This window comes from Cupressus sempervirens, chromosome 9 (assembly GCF_028749045.1).
Source record: "Cupressus sempervirens isolate cs-2001-9-10 chromosome 9, ASM2874904v1, whole genome shotgun sequence".
Lineage (NCBI taxonomy): Eukaryota > Viridiplantae > Streptophyta > Pinopsida > Cupressales > Cupressaceae > Cupressus > Cupressus sempervirens.
Window position 1 is genome coordinate 523,610,139 of NC_143126.1, and position 15,041 is coordinate 523,625,179.

Sequence of the window (15,041 nt, forward strand, 5' to 3'; positions counted from 1 at the left end):
CCTTGTACTTTTTCCAATACGAATGTCTGGTATCTCCTCAATCTTCTTTGTAGACAAAGTAGCTATTTGAATACTCCACTACACTTCTACAACTTCATCTCCATCACCTCCTTCATAATACTCTATCAAATATGAAATATGAAATACTAGTGAAATATTTATTTCAATAGGCAACTCCACTTCATAGGTATTTCCAAAATCATGCCTTTTCACTATCTTGCACAATCCAAACTTCTTTATTTTCATCTTATTATATGTACACACTGGAAAATGCTCCTTTCTTAAATGAACCACGACTTCATCTCTAATCTAAAATTTCTTATACCCTTTTTTCACATCTTCCTTATCCTTATACTATACATTCATCTTATATGTTCTTCATTAACTCCTCATGAATATTCTTCAAATGTTCAAAAAATCCTTCTACTTCAACACTTCTTATTTCTTCTTTATCCAATTGTATTAATTCAAAGGCATTTCTAGGACTATTCTCACTACAATTTGAAATGGTTATTTACCAGTACTCCTATTAATAGAATTATTGTATGCAAATTTTGCATGTGGTAAAATTAAATCCTAGCCTTTTGGCTTATCTCCAACTAAACATCTCAACAAATTCCCCAAAATTTGATTCATAACTCCAATTTGTTCATTAGTTTGTAGATGGTGTGATGAACTTAACTTCAAATCTATCTTTAATTTCTTCCAAAATTTAAGCTAAAAATACCTAGAAATCTTGATATCTCAATCAGAAACTATACTCTTTGGCAGACCATGTAGTCTCACCACTTCTCTAAAAAAGAACTCTACCACATAAACAACATCACTAGTCTTCTTGTAGTGAATGAAATGTGTCATTTTTGAAAATTTGTCAACCAACACAAATATGGAATCATTCCCTCACTATGTTCTTGTTAAACCAAGAACAAAATCCATGCAGACACCCTCAAGTGGCTTCTCTAGTATAGGTAATGGTTGATACAACCCACTAATCTAATTTGTGCCTTTTGCCATTTGGCATACTCTGTACAAAATTCTTCACATCTTCCTAGAAATATGGCTAGTAATAATTCTCAGCAACAAAAGAAATGGTCTTATCTCTCCCAAAATTTCTAGCCAATCCTCTACTATGCTTTTCCTTGATTCTCCCTCATAGAACTTTTAGTAATGCACAATTGACTTACCTTGAACAACATACCATCTTGGATAATGAAATCCAACCACTTTGTCTTTTCAAGTGTAATAGGTTTTGTACAATCCTTCCAAGCTTCATTAAAATTAGAATCCTCTGGATACAAATTCTTGAGCTCCTTGAACCCAACCACCTCAATCTACATTTCTATCAGAAAAAATTGTCTTCTACTAAGAGCATATGCAACTCTATTAGACTTCCCACTCCTGTGTTTCAAAACAAATGTATATCTTTGTAAATATTTCACTCATTCAACTTCCTTTGGTTCAATTTTCCTTGACTATTCAAATATTGCAAAGCTTGAGGATCAGTATACAAAACAAACTCCTTAGGAAGAACATAGTGTCTCTACTTCTTCAATGCCTAAACTATAGCATAAAATTCTTGATCATAAATATAATATTTTATTTTGGCATCATTCAATTTCTCATTGAAATAAGCAACAAATCTACCTTCTTGGCTCAAAATAGCTCCTATTACAGTACCACTAGCATCACAATCTACTTAAAAAACCTTGTTAAAATTTGGAAGTGCTAAAACAAGATGCCCTGTAACTCTCTATTTCAACATACTAAAACTCTTATGTGCTATTACAGTCCACTTAAATTCTTTCCTATCCCCTCACATTATTTCAATTAAAGGCCTACAGATACTACTAAAACCTCTTATAAAATTTCTATAAAAAATAGCTAGTCCATGGAAAGATCTTACGTTTATTTCACTTCTTGGAGTAGGCCATTCAAGAGTAGCCTTCACTTTCTTAGGGTCAATTTTTAGACCTTTTTTTGATACTACAAATCCAAAGTACACCAACTCATTCATAAAACTGCACTTCTTCAATTTATCAAAAACTTTTCCACCCTCAACTTATCAAACACCTTATGAATGTGCATTAAATGATCCTCTAATGTATTACTAAAGATCAATATATCATCTAGGTAAACAATGACAAAATTACTCAAAAACTCCTTCCATACCTCATTCATGAGCATCATGAAAGTACTTGGTGCATTGGTTAGCCCAAAAGGCATGACTAATCACTCATACAATCCTTCCCTTGTCTTGAAGGTAGTCTTCCAATTGTCTCCTTCTTTTATGTCAATCTGATGGTACCCACTCTTTAGATCTATCTTTGTAAAATACACAAATTCACTCAAATAGACCATGATATCATCCATCCTTGGTAATGAAAATTTGTACTTGATTGTGATCTTGTTGATAGCTCAAGAATCTATAGACATCCTCCATTCTTCTTTGGTGTTAGTATTGTTGGTACAACACATGGGTTTAGGCTCTATCGAATCAACCCCTTCTGTAACAACTCATGCACTTTCTTGTTTAACTCTTCACTTTTTGTTGGTATCAATCTGTGCACTTCCTTGTTTGTAAAATTGGCTTATGGGATCAAGTCCATCTAGTGACTGATCTTCCTCACTAGGGGTAATCCATTAAGCACATTATCTGACACAATATCAGGAAAACTCTCTCAAAAAATTTGCAACTTCTACATGTACATCTTGTACTTCTTCTTTACCATATTTTGGGATTACAACAAAACACATATGCTCATGCTTCATACATTTGAGAAACTCCTTTACATCTACAAAACATATTTTGGTAGTACTAGATATCTTTTCTTCTTTCTCCTTCATTAGCTTGAACTTATGTTTCACTCCATCCTTTATCAAGAGTAAGTATTTTCTCATCCATCATGTATAACACCTTATGATTATCCTGCACCTAGGAAATACAATATAGATGCAGGTATTTCTACCCCTTGAGATTAAACTTTATAACCATCTTTTTTGAAACTAGATTGTCATTACTTCCACCATAAATGATCACATCACAAAACTTATCCTCACATTTGCACCTTATGAGAAACAAACTCCTCCTTTAAACAAGTTCATTCTCACCACTCAACAAGACTTTTTGGTTAACTAGGAATTCTCCTCTTTCAGCATCTTCAGAATGTAATGATTTGGTATCTTCATCAACATGCTAATGCAGGAGCGTCTTGGGTTCCCTTGTAATCTTGCACTTTTTTTGTTCATTCTATCTAATTTTCTAAATTCCAGTTACTACCAAGTGCTAGTTGTTGTTGAGTGCCAATTGTTATTGAGTGCCAATTCTTGTTGACTTCTAGTTGTTGTTGAGTTGTAGTTTCTTTTGAGTTATCTAGTATGTGTCGAGTTATTTAGTGTATGCCAAGCTATCCAGTATGTGTCAAGTTATCCAGTATTGGTTGAATGTTCCTTCATGTGTTGAGTGAGCCTATTATTTACTAATGCCCACTTCTTTCTTTAGTCAAGTTGTCTATGTTTTGATTCTTAGTGGGAGCCAACTTGCATATTTAATTTTAATCATGAATTTAATGATAGAATCTTGTTTAGGAATGAGTGTTGACCATTTTTGGGTTGGCCTTTCTATTATGTAATGTTCTAGAATCTTCTACAAGTTGTTTTGGTAAGTATAAATAAATTTATTAGGCTTAGGTTAAAGGTAGACTTAGAGGGTTTTGAAGGTGGAATGTATATGTGTCTAGAAATGTGAATTTGAAGCTGGATCATGGATCTGGAAGTTGTATTTTGTATCTAGCTATAACCTAGAAGGCCTTATAGCTCGGCATGTATGTTGATTACTTGATGAATCAATAAAGTATTTTGCTCTCTCTCTCTCTCTCTCTCTCTCTCTCTCTCTCTCTCTCTCTCTCTCTCTCTCTCTCTCTCTCTCTCTCTCTCTCTCTCTCTCTTTATATATATATATATATATCTCCTTGGTGTTGTTCTTTTTTGATTGGTTTTGTTGTGTTTACTTTACAAGATGGTTTGGATAGCTGGGTGTGCCCTTGGCCCTAGCTATTTCACCCCTCCTTGCTCAAGGTGGTATCAAACCTAGGTTCATCCTTGTGGATATTAGATTGTGTAGAACCCTAACTAAATTTGGTTGTGGGGTAATAGATTTGGGGATTTGAGCTACAGGTTGCAAAGGGTTTCGATCTTGTAGGAACATTATTTGTAAAGATTGTTCAAGGTAGAGAAAATGTTGATAATGTAGTATAGGATACATTGAGATAGATTGCAACCATATTAGATGTTGTAGATACTGCCCAGAGGAGAGGAGTACATCTTTATGATGTGAATGATGATGATGAAGCACTAGCACCAAACCCTTATCTAGAACCTAAAGAAGATCAGGATGAGGCAAGATTATTGAGGGTATTATCTAGGGAAAATTCAAAGCCTATTGTAAAATTTTTTCCTTATGATGGAAAATTAGACACCTATGCTATGTTGGATTGGATCTCTGAAATGGAGAAGTTCTTTGACTATGAAAACACTCCTCATAATAGAAAAGTGAAGATTGCAATTAATAGGTTGAAAGGACATGCCTCATTGTGGAGGGAACATTTGCAAACTGATAGACATAGGAGAGGAAAGGAGAAGATCATAACTTGGGTGAAAATGGTGAGCAAGGTAAAGAAAAAATTCCTTCTTGCTGATTACTAGATTAGCTTGTTGAGAAAGATGTAAAATTTGAGACATAGAGACATGACTATGAAGGACTATACTGAGGAATTCTATAGATTGGACATTAGATTTAGACATGTGGATGATGATGTTAAGAAGATTGCAAGGTACATAAATGGATTGAGATTTGGAATTCAAGATGAAATATGTTTTGTGAAATTGGAAAGTGTAGAAACGTGCCAATATGCCTTGAAAGTTGAGGAGATCTTGACAAAGAAGCATGAACAAAGACAAAGAGGTAGAGGTGGTAGATTCCAGAGAGACAAAGATAGATCTTATGGAGAAGGTGATAGATCTGACAATTCTATGCAAGATAAGGGTAAATTTGAATCAAAGAATGGTGACAAAGGCAAGACTGAGTGGAAAGGTGGTGAATCTTATCAAGGAGGTATTGGTTCTTACTAAGGAAGAGGTAATTCTTATTCTAGAGGTGGATTTTGTGGTAATTGTTTTAGATGTGGTAAAGAAGGGCATAGATCCTTTGAATGTAGATCCTCTAAAAGTGGGAAAGGTAATAGAAATGATGTGATTCAAGGAAACATCGAGGGTTTACTAAGTGGACCTAAGGCTAGAGAAAATATTATGGTTAGAATAACTTAATGTTATAAGGGAAGTGATGAGGAACCTATCCTTTAGAGAAGTATTTTCAAAACTTGATGTAAGATGGTTGGAAAATGTTGTAAGGTAATCATTGATAGTGGAAGTTCTATAAATTTGGCATCTAAAGAGCTAGCTACAAAGTTACAGTTGTAGAGGCTGAAGCATCCTAAACCTTATCATGTTTCATGGATCAAGGATGAGCATAAGATATTGGTAAGTGAGAAATGTAATGTGAAGTTCAAGATTGGATATTACTTTGATTAAGTTCTATGTGATATTATTCCTATGAATTGTCATATTTTTTGGGTAGACCTTGGCAATATAATATATATGCTATACATGATGGAAAATTGAATCAATATATTCTTTGGATGATTGGGAAAAAGTAAATATTGTTGCCTTTGATTGCAAGTCCAGATGAAGTTAATTTTACTACTATGAAAATTTGCATAGTCAATGGGAAACAATTTGAAAAAGAAATGAAAAGGAACCAAGTTTTTTTTTCTATAATTCCTAGAGGACTGAGTTTTGGTAGTAATTATTGAGTGATAGTAGAAACTGGTAGAGGCCGAGTACCAGTAGAAATTGAAAATTTGTTGAATGAGTATAAATATATTATTGCAGAGGATATACCTGATGGTTTACCACTAGTAAGAAGTATAAGTCATTATATGGATATAATTCCTGGAGCTATTTTTCCAAATAAAGCACCATACAGATTGACACCTATAGAGAATGAAGAACTTAACAAACAAGTGCATGAGTTGTTGCAAAAAGGTTTGATTAGAGAAATTTTGAGTCCATGTGTTGTATCTACCATATTAACACCTCAAAAGAATGGAGAATGTGTAATGATTTTAGAGCTATCAACAAGACCATAGTGAAATATAGGTTTCCTATGCCAAGGATGGATGACATAATTGATTGTTTAAGTGGAGCAAAATATTTTACCAAGATTAATTTAAAGAGTGGATATCATCATATCAAAATCAGAGGAGGTGATGAATGGAAGATTTCTTTTAAGACAAAAGATGGTGTGAATAGTTGGTTATGTCTTTTGGTTTGACTAATGCACCTAGTAATTTCATGTGGTTGATGACTTAAGTTTTGAAAAGATTCTTGAGAAAGTTTTTGATTGTTTATTTGGATGACATTCTGATATTCAATAAGACTAAGGAAGAACATCTTGAGCATGTTAGACAAGTATTATTTTATGCAAGAGGAGATTGTGTATTTGGAATTTGGGATTTTAGCTAATGGTTTGGAGATGGATCCTAAGAAGGTAAAAGCAATTTTTGAATGACCTACACCTAAGAATGTGGGTGAGGTAAGATCATTGCACGGTTTGGCTAGTTTTTATAGAAAGTTTATAAGGAATTTTAGTTCTATTTGTAATGCTATGACTGAGACAATGAGAGGAGATAAAAAGGAATTCAAATGAACACATGGAGATGATAAGAGTTTTGAGACTTTGAAACAAAAGGTTGTTGAGTTACCTGTATTGGCTTTGCTTGATTTCAATAAGGTATTTCAAGTTGAATGTGATGCAAGTGGTAGTGTGATAGTAGCTGTATTGAGTCAAGAAGTTAAACTTGTTGCTTTCTTTAGTGAGAAGTTGAATGATGCTAAAAGGAAGTATTATGTGTATGATCAAGATTTTTATGCTATTATTCAAGCCTTATAGAAGAGGAGACATTATTTGATTCCTAAGGATTTTGTGTTGTATACTAATCATAAAGCCTTATAGTAATTGGGAAGTCACAATAAATTGAATTAGAGACATATGAAGTGGTTTGAGTATTTGTAGAGTTTCACATTTGTTATCAATCATAAGAGTGGAATTACTAATAGAGCTATTGATGCATTGAGCATAATACATTTTTTATTGACTAAGATGAAGGTTGAAGTTCTTGGTCTTGATGAAATGAAAGAGTTGTATGATACTGATCCTAATTTTTCTAAGGCATAGAGAGAGTGCAGAATACCAAATCTAGTAGATCACATAAGTAAGTATGATGAGTATTTTATTCTAGAAGGTATGTTATTCAAAGGAATTCAGTTGTATATCCCTAGAAGTTCCATGAGAGTTAATTTTATTAAGGAAAAGCATAGTGGTGGATTGGCTGGACATTTTGGAATTGATTAGACATTGAGTTTGTTGAAGAAGAAGTATTATTAGCCACAAATGTATAAGGTTGTTCAAAAATTTGTGAAGAGTTGTGGAGTTTGTCAAGTTGCAAAAGAAGTCAGAATTCTAGTTTGTAAACACCTTTTTTTGTTCCTGAGAAACCTTGGAGTGACATTAATATGGATTTTGTTCTTGGATTGCCTAATACAATGAAGGGGTATGATTCTATATTTTTTATTGTGGATAGATTTTCTAAGATGGCTCATTTCATACCATGTAATAAGACATTAGATGCTAAGCATGTTGCTGAGATTTTCTTCAAAGAGATTGTTAGATTCCATGGATTACCAAGAAGTATTATTTCTGATAGAGACAATAAGTTTGTTGGTTATTTTTGGAAGACTTTATGGAAGATGGGTACTGAGTTGAAGTTTAGTTCTACATTCCATCCAAAGATAGATGGATAGGCAGAGGTTGTGAATAAAAGCTTAGGTAATTTTCTAAGATGTTTATTTGGAGATAAGCCAAGTAATTGGGAGATGGTATTGGCACAAGTTGAGTTTTCATATAATAATTCTATGAATAGGAGTGTAGGGAAGACACCTTTTGAGATTGTTATAGGAATGCAACCTAGAGGAGTATCGGATTTAAGGGATGTTGCTGGTGAAGAAAAGAGAAGTGTTGCAGGGGAAGAATTTTATGATTTCATGGGGTCTTTGCATAAGGAAGTAAAATTGAGGATGGAACAAAGTAATCAGAAGCATAAGGAGAATGCTGATAAGTCTAGAAGACATCATATTTTTGAAGTTGGTGATGAGCTGATGGTTCATTAGAAGAAAGGAAGATTTTCTATTGGAACATACATTAAGCTGAAGATGAAGAAGTTTGGATCTTGTAAGATCTTGAGGAAGTTTGATAGTGGTAATGCTTATGAAGTTGAGTTACCTAATGACATGGATATATCTCCTATATTCAATGTTGCTGATTTGTATAAGTATCATGAGTCAGATGATGAAGTTTTTATATCAGATGATTATCCTAAGAAGTAGATTGAAGAAGTTGAATAGGTATTTGATCAAAGAGTTGGTAAAAACACAAGAGGAAAAGATTACTATGCGTATTTGGTGAAGTGGAAGAATAGACTAGTTGAGTATGCTACATAGATTTCTCAATTTGAGTTGGATTCAACTCAGGTTGTGACACTTGCATGATTTAGGAGAATCATTTCTTTCAACCCTAGTTGTTTGATGTAGGAGCATCTTGGGTTCCCTTGTAATCCTACAATTTTTTTGTTCATTTTTCCTATTTTTTTCCAAATTCTAGTTACTGTCGAGTGGTAGTTATTGCCAAGTTTTAATTGCTACTAAGTTCTAGTTGGTACCAAGTTATCCAGTATCTGACAAGTTATCTAGTGTGTGTCAAGCTATCTAGTATGTGTTGAGTTATCAAGTATTGGCTGAATGTTCCTTCATGTGTTGAGTGAGCATGTTATTTGTTGATGCTCAGTTCCTTCTTTAGCTAAGTTGTCTATGTTTTGGTTCTTAGAGGGATCCAAGTTGTGTATTTAATTTTAAGCATGAATTTAATGATAAGATATTGTTTAAGGATGACTATTGGCCATTTTGGGTTCAGCCTTTCTACTATGTAATGTCCTAGAATCTTTTGTAAGCCATTTTTGCAAGTATAAATAGAGTACTTAGGCTTAGGTTAAAAGTTGATGTAGAGGATTTTGAGGGTGGAATGCATATGTGTTTAGAAATGTGAATTTGAATTGGATTGTGGATCTAGAAGTTATATTTTGTATCTAGCCATAACCCAGAAGGCCTTATAGCTGGACACGTATGCTGATTAATTAATGAATCAATAAAGTATTTTGTTCTCTATTGTTTTCTTTTGCTGTTTTTACTCTACAAGGTGGTTTGGATAGTTGGGTGTGCCCTTGATACTAGTTATTTCATCCCTCCCTGCACCACATGCACAACTCTAGCCTAGCCTTTTGTCCTTCCTTGGCATTGGGAATACTAATATTCTCTATGCCCTTCTTCTCCATAGTAAAAAATTTTTTTGTGGAAACCTCCTCTTCCAGATCCTTTCCCTCTTCCTCTTCCTCTCTGATCTATATTGTTCTAATCATGGAAACAATTGGAATTGTTTCCCCTCTAGTTCTGATTGTTATTTTTGGCCTTACCCTTTTTCTTCTGACCATCACTTTGGCCTCTATAAGACCATTTGCTAAATCTTCCACCTTGAACTCTACCATTATTTTTGTTATCAAGCTTTTTTACTAGCTTCTCCTCAACTCTTAGGGAGAAATGGTACGCTTCCTCAATACTAGACATTCAAACCCTACTCAACTCCTCCTAAATGCTTGGTCTTAACCCATTAAGATAATTACAAATTTTATCCTTATCAGCTTCTTCATGACTGGTTCAAATGAGAACTCAATATAATTCTTCATTATACTCTTGAATATATCTTCCTGCTTGCTTCAACCCTTGCATTTTCTTTAGCAAACCAAGCTCATAATTCAAAAGAATAAATTATCGCTTGAATTTAGCCATCATTCGGTCCCATAAGGTGATTTTTTCCTTTCCTCTTCTATCTTGCTTTAACTAAATCTCTTGCCACCAAATCTTCACATGTCCCTTTAGTTTCACCTTTGCAAACTTGACCCTATTAGGATCTTCAATATCCTCATACTCAAAGTATTACTCCAATTCATTGATCCAATTGATCAACTCCTCTAGGTTAAGATTTTCTGAAAAAGTGAGGATCTCAAACTTAGGTATTTTTCTGATCTTGGAGATGCCCTTGAAAAGTCTCTCTTCTTTTGGGTTTAGAACTGCCTCTACTTCATCATTTTCTTCTTCTAAGTCCTCATCCTCACTTTCATCTCTTACAACAAGATTTATTCCTCTGTGCATTCATTCTTCCAATGCTTACATCTATCTTTGAAGGGCTCTAAAACCATCAAGTGTAACACCTAAGACTCTCCCACTGTGATCTCTTTGTGGATGCATTTTTGCACTTCCATTGAAACTCTAGTATAAACTGCCTCACAATTGATGATCTATCTGCACGCTCAGCCCAAACCACAATCCTAGTGTAACTACCTCATAATCAACAATTTTTTTACACACTCGAGAACTCCTAATCTGATACCACTTGATGAAGGGTGCTCCCCTTAATACCACAAACACATAGGAGAAACAAAGTAATGACAATAATTTGCGAGAACAAAATTGTCATGCCCAAAATATGGGACAAAACATAAGTAATTTTTTTTTTTAAAGATTAAAAAAACTACTAAGTTGATAAGTTTGTTTCAGAAGTTAAAGCATAGGCACATTGTACGACAAAACAAGTTCTCCTATCAATACCTTAAGACTACATCTTAGTTTAAAAACATGTAGGAATAGATCATTTAAATTAAACTTTTATTGTTAAATCTATTAATTAAATTAAACAATCCAAATTCAATTAATTAAAAGATTTAAGACATTTTTTTACTTTTTAAAAATAATACTCCCACAAAATAGTAGTATACCAAACCTACTAGTAAACATAATTTACAACTACTTTAAAGTAGTATTAACATTAATCATTAAAATATCGATTAAGCAAAATATTAATTAGCAATATAATTTATTTATTTGAATATAATGTAAAACTAATTATTCGAAACATTGAAATAAAAAGAACTTATTAACTAAAACATCACATCTAACATACAAATATTTAAACTTTATTTTGACTTAACACAACAAAACATCTTTTAGTTTGCTATATTCATTATAATTAATTAAAATCCCTAAACAACAATTCCACATTAATTTAAAATAATTCATTATTTTTATACTTATCACACAAATAAATTATATATATATATATATATATATATATATATATATATATATATATATATATATATATATATAACAATAATTATATAAAACTTTAAAAGTAAATAATATTATACTACTAACTAAAACCTAATAACTAACTCACTTCTCCTATATAATATTAATCTTTTAAAATAATATTAGCTACACTTTAATTAATACTAAAGTTCAATTAACAAATACTAATTAAAATCTAACATATGTTATATAACTAATTTTATAATACCTAAGGCTTTATAACTTAAATACTATAACCTTTATCTAATTTAAAATTTACTAAAGTCAAATTTTAAATACACTAATTTAAAAACACACTTAAAACTAAAACTAATTCATACTAACAATTTTTGCTAACACTATTTAATAATTAAAACCAACTTAATAAAATAAACTAATAACTATCTATACTAACCTAAACTAACCCTACCAAAAAAAAAATCTCCTAACTCCTAACATCCACTAAGCTAACCCCTTCTTCCCACACTTCCCATGAAAACCCACGTCTCCCAAGGACAAGGTGGCCCCCCAAAAGGTCAAGGCATGCTAGCCCAACTTGCCACATGCTGCCCAAGGTTGAAAAATGCAGCCCAAAATATCTCCAAAAAAATTGAGCGCCCAGGTCAAGTGGAGGTAAGATAAATTTAAAAAGTGCCTTTTTCTTTCAAAAAGAACATGCTAACTTTGAATTGATTTGATATGACAAGTTAGCCTGACATATGGGCATGTGAGGTACTTTTTTTTAAGACTTTGGAGGCTTTTATCAATGCCTAGGAAATGGAGGATAAGAATTTATGTTTTAAAGTTTTTTAGGTAAGTGCAAAGTTAGAAAGAAATCAATTTATGAATAAAGTTAAGTAGATAGGATATTTAGGATATTTATTATGCTTTTTTTTTGGTTTATTGATTTTTTAAAGATTAATTAGATTTAAACAAATGATTTTAAAGGAGAATCTTAAAGGGAACATTCTTTGTTATCTCAAAGGGATTAAATTTTTCCTTCATACAAAATCTAGAGAGCATATATGCTCTAGGGGGGTATTTTTTTTTTCAAGTCCATTTTTCATCTAAGTGTTACTTTTGAATGCAATTTTTATTATTATTTATGACAAGGAGGTATATATATATTTTACTAATTGGATTTATAACATAGGGTTAAATGTAATGCCTTAGAATTTGAATAGAAATATTTAACTTTCTCATACTCATGAATAATTACGAAATTGAAGTACCAATCAAATACAAAAATGCGAGATGTGATTTTCATTCATGTAACTTCACATTTACTTGACATAATTTGAATTTAAACTGCTAAATTATATGCCATCATTTTATCCAATTAACATTAATCAAGTGAGTGCAATTTCGAAGTATATAATGCCACAATAAGATAAAAAATCATCACATCTAATTTCAAGTAAATATATGCAAAAATTGAAATACCAGAAATATCATATGCAAGAATATTACTCATTTTTTAATTTATTGAACTACCTAATTTAAAGGCTCCACTAGGAAAGAACCAAGAAGAAAACTCGACATCGTAGCCATTTCCACAATAAGTTTAAAATAATATTTTTACATAGGATTACTATCCTGAGGAGAAATCTCCCAACATAATTGAATTTCAATAACAATTTTGAACTTCTTCTTGGCTCCATAATAGGGAAACCATTACAAAGTTTGCAATGCATCAGGGTGATCATGGAGAGAATGAAAACTGATTAGGAGATAACCAATCTTAACATGAAGACAAATTCAAACATTTACTCCCATCAAAGTTTACACAATAGGTTTGTCATTGAACCAGACTAGGGAGAAGGTGGATTTTTCCAATAGGAGATGTTGGCCACAACACCATAACAGGTGCACTTTCAGGGCTATAAACTCAAGAACTTTCATTCTTCCATTTCTTAACTTCCAAAACTCAAAACATGGTTTGTGCTAATGAGTAGGGGCCCATAACACCCTACTCTCTCCCCCTCTCCTCATCCTAAGAAGAGACTCTACATTGTCAGAGTCCAACTAAAGACCTCCTCTTGTACATGGCCACTTTTTTCCTATTTGAGGGTGAGCAATGCCAATACAACCCATACAATCCCTTTGAAAATCAAAGCAAAATACTAAGAAAAAACATTTAAGAAAAACCCATTTCAATCCCTCCCAAAGATATTCAACAAAACACACAAACATACATATGCAAACAAAATGACTTAAGCATGAAACACAACATGAACCAAAAGAACTTGAAGGATTCCTACCTTCATAATAAGGTTATGGAAATTGGAAAATTTGAGATGAGCTTCCCTTCCTTCTCCTTCTCCTTCAATCTTAAATTGCTCTCTAAAGCTAGAGGTTGGGTGAACACCCTTCATCTCTCGAATTTGCCTCTAAATATGATATCAACTCAACCCACTCCAAAATGCAATAACTCCCCCACTTGCCTAAATGTTCTAGAGTCTTCTAACTTAACTTTTCATAAGGCTAACCTCAAGGTGGAGTTTAACTCATCCAACTCATGGAGAAACATTCAATTTTTTGAATAAAGCAAAAATAGGATATTTTGGTGACCATAAAAGTCAACAAAAGGGGCTAGAGGGGTGGAAAATGCCCCCAACCCATACCCATACCCCTTAGGTACTTAGTCTTCATGATTTCTATCTTCTAGGACTAATAAGAGATCTAACAAAAAGCTTGCAAATTTTTGGACTTTCTAACAACCTTCAAAAATGCAGATTACTCACGAATCTTGATTAGGGTATTTAATCTCGATTACTAACTGATTAGTAAAAAGGTCACTAACCTAGTCCAAATTAGACCTTTAGGTTACTCTGTTAATCCTAACTGTCATGCTGAAATACATATACAAATCATGAGTGTCAAGCGATACTATAAAATCACTGTTACAAAATATTAACACTTATTGATTATAGAATGATACATTCATTCAACTCACGATACAAATAAAATACGAAAAATGGGGTTTGAATCTTTTGTTAGACTAAACCCTGGTTTCCACAAACAATACATAGGGCTCAATTCTGATTCTCTGTTAGATTTTTTGGCTAAAATATCTTGCACACTCATTACACACATCAGTAGCTCAAGAAAAGCACATGCATATATATAACTTATCAGGGAAATCACATAAATTAAAACATCCATCTTTCAAATAACTAGTTGTTTATCTCATTTCTACTCATATTTTTTACAATTAAAATTGCATAATCAAAATGTTAATTTTGCATTCACTTTCTACACTACTTCATCAATATACATATTCATAAAATATTATATAACATAACTAAACATCTAAAAGTAAAACATCACACAACATAAAATAACATAATAATTTTCAGTGTATCTGATAGTGTCTCGACATATCAAATCATGAGTATAAAAATAATAATGTATCAACTATGCCAAAATGGATCAGGGTGAGGCCTCACAAAAATATGAGCTCCTTATTATCACCACAAATGTAGAATTATAGAATCTTGAAATACAATATGCAAACCCACATAGGCACCTTCATTACAATAATTTGCAACATATATCTATGAACAATCACCCACAACTATCCTAGAAAATGTACATATATTCCTTAAATATGTATTTTTACACCTCCCAGAAAGTTTCTAGACATCAAACCCTAACCCTTGAGATTGACTAACTCTAAAATTACATAAAGA